Raw genomic sequence first — 9,296 nt, 5'->3', positions numbered from 1 at the left:
ACCCATGGGTTTGGGCGAGTATGTGTGGGCGGCAGTAGTTAGGCTACATGGGTCGTTTGTACCCGATGTCGGTCCGCCACATACTTGTCTGGGCTCATGCGGTTTAGTCCACTGGCTGACCCACCTGGTTTGTTAACCTTGTTTGCTCACATATGTATGGAAACTGAAACACCCTACCACCGTTGTAGCTCATCGATACCGGATGGAATATTGATCCACAGTCTCATGAGCCGGGCATGGTGGAATGAGACACTGTGTCCGAGCTGTCGGCCTATGCTAGGGTGATGCGCTTCCCCGTAGTAACCACGAGCGACCCCACATTCAGCACCCCCCATGTGCTTAAAGTCGGGGATGAGAAAAATCCGACGGGGTCAAGGATCGCGGGATCTCGGCCTCACACATTGGGGGGCCTTGGTCTCGCAACTAGTTCAGGGCATTTGATACGTAGGGTGTATCAGATTCCTAAATCTGCTGGATGAATGGACTTAACTAAGAACCTGGTTAACATCATCATCGCATGACATTAGCTAGGTTGGCGACTCGGCAGTCGATGTCGCACTGAGGGAGTGTTGTCATACGCGATCATTAGATGGAGTTGCTCGAGGGAGTGTTGTGGCGAGGGCATACATCATATCATCCTGCATGCATGCGCATTAACAAGACTAGATAGATGTTTATGATTGATTGCTTTTCATTAAATTCTTATTATAATTGATGCTTGTTACAACTTATGGCTAATAGCACCCACTGAGTTGATCACTTACTCCCACTCTGGGACGGTGTTTTAAAACACCAACCAGACCCGTTCATAGATGCAGGTGATATAAATTTCGTGGAGCCTGGTGATGCGAGCCTTGAGGAGGAGGACGAGTTCTCTTACTCTCAGCTGATGGATGATTCCCCGTCGGCCTAGTAGACAGGATTTGGATCGTTGAGTTGTGGACTCAGCTCTATTCTTTGGGACATGATATTCCTTTTGTGATTTTGTTGGGCAACGTCTGATGCGACCATTTTTATATCCTTTTGGACCTATATATAATGATCTATTTTCATTTCAGCAGACTAGTTGTGATCGTGCTTCATGTTTCAAGAAATTCCATGCTGCGCCTTTAAACCTGGATTAATCGCATATTAATGAAAACTGATTATAAGTGACCCCGGGAACTCGGGAGTCGAGCGTATGCACGACCCTCGATTTTCAGGGTGTTACACGAAGTCAACTTGATTCGGATCGACTCACCCACTCAATTCGGATCAAGTCAAATTTGAACGAGTTGGATGAGTCGAGTCATCCCGGGCCCAACTCTAATTAAAGTTCACTTGGCTTATTTTTGGGATAAAATTTGTCTTTTCAATTTGCCCCATCAATAATTCCAGTCTAGTAGTTAGTTTTTGGTTTTCTTATGATTATCCCAGGGGGTAAGGCCAATGTTCACTCTCGTTTTGTGTAATTCTTATTTTCATGAAATAAAGTGTGCCCTCACATTCTTTGAAATAAAAAAAGATGAAATATAAAGGATTTAGTTATGTTTAAGAAAAAATAAAAATTAAATTATAAATTATAAAAATTTATAAATAAATACACAATCAGATTTCTTAAATGATGAAAATAATAGAATGAAGAAAATTAAAAGAAATACAAAAATAACTTAACAACTACGAGACAAAACCTAAAGGATAATAACTTAAATATATCCATGTTAACAATGACAAGATGAACCTTATAAAAGGTTTGGATGGCATATAAACATTTAGATGGAGCCCAGGAAAGTTTCAACCGTAGAAATTTCTTTTTCCAATTTTCCCTCTTGTGTGGCCAATTGATTTTTGGATGCCTCATTTTTGGTGAAATGTCCTAAAATGAGCTCATAATGAATGGATGAGGCGGATTTCTCACAAATATCACGGTGGGCCCCACCTTGCATCCCATGGAGTAACTTAATGCAAAAACCTTAGGCAGAAATCGGCCTCTAGAGCTCACAAATTTCCCCCCAAATTGGTTGTTGACTACACAACACAAGTTTTAACATGCAAAACCTCCCTGGTATACTATAATATGTGTTAGATCCACACTTTCCATTAGTTTTTTTAAGGTCATTCTAAAGCAAAAGCCCAATAATGAGACACATCCAAGCTCAATAGGACCACTCCACTTGTTGGACCACACCACTTATAGCAGTGAATTTTAATAAACTATCGTTGAAACCTTTGCAGGGCAAACCATGATGTTTATTTGCCATCTAACATGTTCATAAGGTCACACTGACCTAGATTAAGGGGAAAAAAATATCAACTTGATTAGAGTCTTATGTGAGCCTTAGAAAGTTTTCAATAGTAGGTAGTTTCCTGTGTTGTGGTCCACTTGAACTATGGATCTACCTCAATTTTGGGCTTATATCCTAAAATGAGCTGGAAAAATAGATGGAAGGTATGACCTAACAAACAGGTTATATATGGTGGGGCAAAACGTAGATTTCACACGTCAATAAATCATGTTTCTTGCCTTGTGGTGCTGTATATTCAGGACGGAGCAATGAAAAACGAAGTGTTGAAGTGTGGAACTCCTGTAGGCCCGCCATGATGTATGTGCAAGATCCACACCGTCCATCCATTTTTTTTATATCATCATAGGGCATTAAAACAAAAATAAGTTAGATCCCAGTCTCAAGTGGGCTATACTACATGAAACTGTGAGAATTGGATGCCTACTACTGAAAATTTTTTGGGGTAACGGAATGTTCTGATCAAGCTAATATTTATGTTTTCCCTCCATACAGGTCTGTGTGACCTTATGAAGGGGTCAGATGGCAAATAAACCTTATGGTGAACCCTAGAAAGGTTTGTGGTGTGGTCGATTTGAACTTTGGGTGTGCCTCATTTTTGGACTCCTGCTATAAAATGATCTGTAAAAATTTATGGACGGTGTAGATCTAACACATAAATCATGTTGGGCCCCAGCGAAAATCAGTGCGTGTGAGGTGAGTCATCTGACATGACCAACGAAATGCACGATGGCACTGAAGTTCTCTGTGCGTTCAACACAGACTTTCCGCACTCGATTTTTACCATAATGCTCCAACTCCCAGTTTTATTGCAAAGTTAAAAAATAGAAAGTAAAGGCCCTCTCTTTAGGGAAATCAATAGAAAAAAAAAGAAAAAAAAAAAGAAATGAAAAGATGCAATTGCTCAACTCATCTCCTCTTTCATCCAGATTTATTTATTTTTATAATTCATGTAAAGGTGGTTAAGAGAATTTTGTTAAAGAATTAAGTTTAAAGACGTCTAAGTAGCTTAGCTATAGTTAAATAATCATTTCTAGTTTAAAGAAAATCTCAGCCGTTAGATTCAATTGATCATTTCGCATTCATAGTTCTATTTAGTGTCATCCTCACTGTACTTGTAACAAGCATGTATTCAGATCGGCACCGTTGATCTGATGGGACCCAACAGTAATAGGCCAGTAGTGTAGAGGAATGATCCAGTGGTGTAGGTAGTGTCGAGTTTTGTGGGGCCTGCTGTGATGTATGTGATGTAGAGTGGGTCGCGGATAGTTACATGGCCAAGATGGATCAGAAAAGGCCCGGTCGATGACAGAAGTGATCCAGACCATCGAACCTTAAATCGGGTGTATCTTGCAATCCGGAATGAGTTATCTGACGTAAAATATATGATTTTGGGGTAGAATGAGCTACTGAAGCCACCCAACCCAGCCACGCCGGGTTACGGAGCCCGGAATTGCGAAAAACCCCTGGATCGATGGTCGTTTCTCTGTTTTAATTTCGTTTTTACTATAAATAGTAAGTTTTAGTTTGATTATAACTCTTCATCCGTCGGGCTTTAGGAGTTGCGCCCAATGTGAAAAGAGCTTAGAATAATTAGGAGAACGGTTTGGTGAAGCCAAATAGGACACTTACTATTTTTGGCCGAAAACCTTGCGCACTAGTAGACATCACGACCGTCTATAAATAATAAGTTTACTATTTATAGTAAGTCGCGGATTCTAGGAGTTTGAGTTGTAGTTTGATTCTGATTTCTTTTCCATTGCTTGGTACCCCTATTTAAGGGGTTGTGAACTCATTTTTATTGATTAATTATTCAATTTCGAATTTCTTAGAATTTATTTCTATTTTCTGCTTTCTTTCCTCGTAGATTCGAGAAGTCTCTGTGAGGAGTCCAGAGAAGCTCCGTGGATTTGGAGTAGTTATCCTCATCACGTTCATCCCTGAGTCAATTGGTATCAAAGTGAGGATTCCCTTCGAGCCGATGGCAAACAATGAAGGTATGAATCAAAATCCTGTGGACGGTGATCCAGGGATTCGTTATCTTTCGGAAAGAATAGAAGCTTTCCATCGGGAGAGTCTGTTGACCATGCAAGGGCTGTAAGCAACTCTCGACCGTTTTGCGGATGCGTTACTTCCGCCCCGAGCCGTAGTCGGTGCTCCACTACCTTTGGTTGCTCCCCCACCCATGGTGGCTCCACCACCCATGGTTGTTGTACGACGCAACCCCGATTTTCGTAGAGAACTACCAGTGGCAAACCGTAGGGCTACACCAGATGATTTAAGTTCTAGCGAGGGTTTTGCCCGACGACCAATCCATGAAGGTGATCATCTAGATCGTGCTGAAAGAGACTATCGAGGTAAGACTGAACTTCCTAGTTTTAACGGTTTATTACGTATAGAAGATTTTCTCGATTGGCTAGCCGAAGTAGAGAAATATTTTGATTACATGGACGTGCCAGATCATAAAAGGGTAAATTGGTAGCGTTTAAATTAAAATCTGGTGCTTCCGCATGGTGGGAACAATTACAAATCTCATGAGCCCGCCAGAACAAGGCACTCATGTCATCATGGCCATGGATGAGACGTCTTCTTCGATCACGATTTCTCCCCAGCGATTATGAGCAGATATTATTCTAGCAATATCAAAATTGCAGACAAGGAAATGGAACAATTACAGATTACACTGAAGAATTCCAACGGTTGGCTACATGAAATGATCTGTCAGAATCTGAGTCACAGAAGGTGGCACCATTTATAGGTGGGTTGCGACCGACAATTCAGGACCGAGTTCAGATGTACCCAGTCGGGACTGTAGATGAAGCAGTTCAATTGGCAGGTAGGGCAGAAACACAACTTGCAAGAGCTCCTGCTCGTCCATATCCTTCAACTCGACCCCCCATGATGGGTCCCACGCAGGATCCAGTGCTGCCACGAGGAAAAGACCTAGCACCTCAACTTCCTACAACCGCAAACCGTGATATGGGGAGCGGCTCATCCAGACCTCAACGTGTAGCACCCACAACAGCGGGTCCGAGTAGGATTCCAAATCCTTATGCTCGGCCAAGGTCGAACAATTGTTACCGCTGTGGCCAACCAGGCCACTTATCAAACAATTGTCCTCAACGTCCCACAACACACTTGACTATAAACGAAGGGGGCACTAAAGATGAGGCCGCAGAAGAAGATCATCGCTTTGATGAACATGAATAAACCACTGAAGAAATAGCAGGTGACGATGAAATGACGGGCAAGGATCGTGGTGAATTTCTAGTTGTGAGGCGATTGCTGTATGCTCTACGAAAGGAATTACATCCACAACGACACAATATATTTCGTACTCGGTGCACCGTCCACGGAAAGGTCTGTGATGTGATCATAGACAGTGGTAGTAGCGAGAACATCGTCTCGAGAGTGATGGTGGACAAGTTGCAACTATCAACGATGAAACATCCTTCCCCGTACTCAATTGGCTGGATAAAAAAGGTGAATGAGACCAAGGTAACTGAACAATGCACTATCTCATTTTCAATTGGCAAAAATTATAAGGATCAAATACTTTGTGACGTGGTTGATATGAAAGTTTGTCATATGTTACTCGGTCGACCCTGGTAGTCGGACCGTGATGCGACCCATCGAGGACGAGATAATGTTTACGTATTCGTTAAGGATAGTCGAAAAATAATCCTTGCCCCTATGGCACCAGAGAACCACCCTGAAGCCTCTAAAGTGGAGGAGAGTTCCCTCTTGACCATTCGGAATTTTATGGACGAATCCAAGAAAATCGGTGGGGTATACGCTGTAGTGGTGAAGGGCGAGGAAGAAGAACCCTCAAACATCCCTCTAAGTTTAAGACTGTTGCTAAACGAATTCAAAGAAGTCTGGCCTGAGGATTTACCTAATGGATTGCCCCCCATGAGGGACATCCAACATCACATAGATCTCGTCCCTGGGGTTAGCCTGCCCAACCGCCCTCATTATCAGATGAGTCCGAAGGAGTGTGAGATACTTCAGGGGTAAGTGGAGGAATTGATCCTTAAGGGTCTCTTGAGAGAGAGCATGAGCCCATGTGCCGTACCAGCATTATTAACGCCAAAAAAAGATGGAAGCTGGCGCATGTGTGTCGACAGCCGGACAATCAATAAAATTACCATCAAATATCGGTTCCCAATACCACGGTTGGACGACATGCTCGATATGTTAGAAGGGGCCAACGTATTCTCTAAACTAGGTCTAAGGAGTGGGTAACGTTAGATTCGTATTCGACCCGGTGATGAGTGGAAAACGACATTCAAGACCAAGGAAGGGTTGTATGAGTGGCTGGTTATGCCCTTTGGCCTATTAAACGCACCAAGTACTTTTATGCGTTTGATGAATCAAGTTCTAAAACCGTTCACTAGCCGATTTGTGGTAGTATATTTTGATGACATATTGATATATAGCCAGGATGAGGCGGAGCACAGGAAACATCTCAGGCAGGTGTTACAGGTCCTACAAATTAACAAGTTGTACCTCAACTTGAGGAAGTGTAGTTTTTTAACTGACAGCCTGTTGTTTCTAAGATTTGTAGTAACGTCCACAGGTATTCGTGTGGATGATGAAAATGTGCGAGCATTAGGGAATGGCCGATCCTGACAAACATTCATGAGGTGATGAGTTTTCACGGGTTGACTAATTTCTATCGTCGATTTGTGCGAGATTTTAGCACCATAGTCGCGCCTATGACAGATTGCATGAAAAAAGGACCGTTCCAGTGGACCGATAAAGCTGACAAGAGCTTTCATGAGATCAAGCATCGTTTGTCTACAATACCGGTTTTGGTGCTTCCTAATTTCGACAAATTGTTTGAGGTTGAGTGTGACGCTTCATACGTCGGAATTGGAGGAGTATTATCATAGGAAGGCAGGCCGGTAGCCTTTTACAGTGAGAAGCTCAGCGAAGCCCGAAAGAAGTGGTCGACTTATGAGCTTGAGTTGTACGCAGTTGTTCAGGCGCTGCGACATTGGCGGCATTATCTGATTCAAAGAGAGTTTGTTTTGTACATTGACCATCAAGCATTAAAGTTTATTAATAGTCAGACTAACGTGAATCGTGTGCATGTTAAATGGGTTGCGTTTTTAAAGGAATTCATATTCTTTCTGAAGCACAAGTTAGGGCAGCAGAACAAGGTGGCTGATGCACTTAGCCGTCGTGTATCACTACTTGTTACGATGAGCAATGAGGTGGTTGGCTTCGACTGTCTCAAGGAGCTGTATGCTGAGGATAAGGACTTCAAAGATTCTTTGATGAAGTGCCAAGAAGGTCACCCCAGTGACCTTCATATACAGGATAATTTTCTCTTCAAAGGGAATCAATTGTGCATCCCCCAAAGTTCTCTAAGGGAGTAGATTATTCAGGAGCTACATAGAGGTGGCCTCGGTGGACACTTGGGGCGAGACAAGACGCGAGCTCTTATGAAAGAGCGGTATTACTGGCCACAATTAGTACGCGATGTGGGAAAAACCGTACAATGTTGTCATGTTTGTCAGACCTCCAAGGGGTAATCTCAGAAAACGGGCCTCTACACCCCGTTACCTGTGCCTGACGGTCCTTGGGAGGATTTATCAATGGACTTCGTGCTTGGTCTCCCACGAACACAACATGGCATGTATTCGGTGTTCGTGGTGGTAGATCGTTTCTCCAAGATGACACACTTTATCCCATGCAAGAAGACCCTCGATGCAACACATGTGGCGAATCTATTTTTTAGGGAGGTCGTACGGCTACACGGGGTTCTCAAGACCATTACTTCCGATCGTGACATGAAGTTCATTAGCCACTTTTGGCGTACTTTATGGAATCGATTCGATACACGACTTCAATTCAGCAGTGCTTACCACCCATAAACTGATGGGCAGACCGAAGTTGTGAATCGCACGTTGGGAAACCTCCTTCACTGTATTTCAGGAGAAAAACTGAAGCAGTGAGATTTGACCTTGTCTCAAGCAGAGTTTGCATTCAACAATATGGTGAACTGCTCGATAGGGAGATCATCGTTCTAGATTATCTACGGACGAGTGCCTCGCCACACACTTGACTTGGTCCCTCTGCCTAAGCACCCAGGCATGAGCATTGCAGCAGAACATATGACAGATAAGATCATGGACATCCATGCAGAAGTGCAGACCAAGCTACATGCCTTGAACAAGAAGTATAAGGAATAAGCGGACAAGCATCGGCGACAAAAAGTGTTCGAGGTGGGCGACCGCGTTATGGTCCATCTGCGCAAAGAGAGATTTTCGACTGGGACGTACAACAAGTTGAAAAATAAGAAGATTAGACATGTCCCAATCATCCGAAAGATCAATGACAACGCTTATATTGTTGATCTTCCAGATGATATGGCAATCTCACAGACTTTCAATGTCGCGGACCTGACCGAGTATCATGAACCAGATCATGACAAGAACTCGAGGACGAGTTCTTTTGAAGTGGAGGAGACTGATGTAGAGCGGGTCGTGGACAGTTACATGGCCAAGATGGATCAGAAAAGGCCCGGTCAAAGATAGAAGTGATCCAGACCATCGAACCTTAAATCGGGCGTATCTTGCAATCTGGAATGAGTTATTTGATGTAAAATATATGATTTTGGGGTAGAACGAGCTACTGAAGCCAACCAACCTAGCTACGCAGGGTTACGCAGCTCGGAATTGCGAAAAACCCCTGGATCGACGGTCGTTTCCCTGTTTTAATTTCGTTTTTATTATAAATAGTAAGTTTTAGTTTGATTATAACTCTTCATCGATCGGGCTTTAGGAGTTGCGCCCAACGTGAAAAGAGCTTAGAATAATTAGGAGAACGGTTTGGTGAAGCTAAATAGGACACTTACTATTTTTGGCCGAAAACCTTGCACATTAGTAGACATCACGACCGTCTATAAATAGTAAGTTTACTATTTATAGTAAGTCACGGATTCTAGGAGTTTGAGTTGTAGTTTGATTCTAATTTCTTTCCCATTGCTTGGTACCCCTATTTAAA

The sequence above is a fragment of the Magnolia sinica genome, chromosome 14, assembly GCF_029962835.1.
Source record: "Magnolia sinica isolate HGM2019 chromosome 14, MsV1, whole genome shotgun sequence".
NCBI classification, from domain to species: Eukaryota; Viridiplantae; Streptophyta; class Magnoliopsida; order Magnoliales; family Magnoliaceae; genus Magnolia; species Magnolia sinica.
This window is presented reverse-complemented; position numbering follows the sequence as displayed.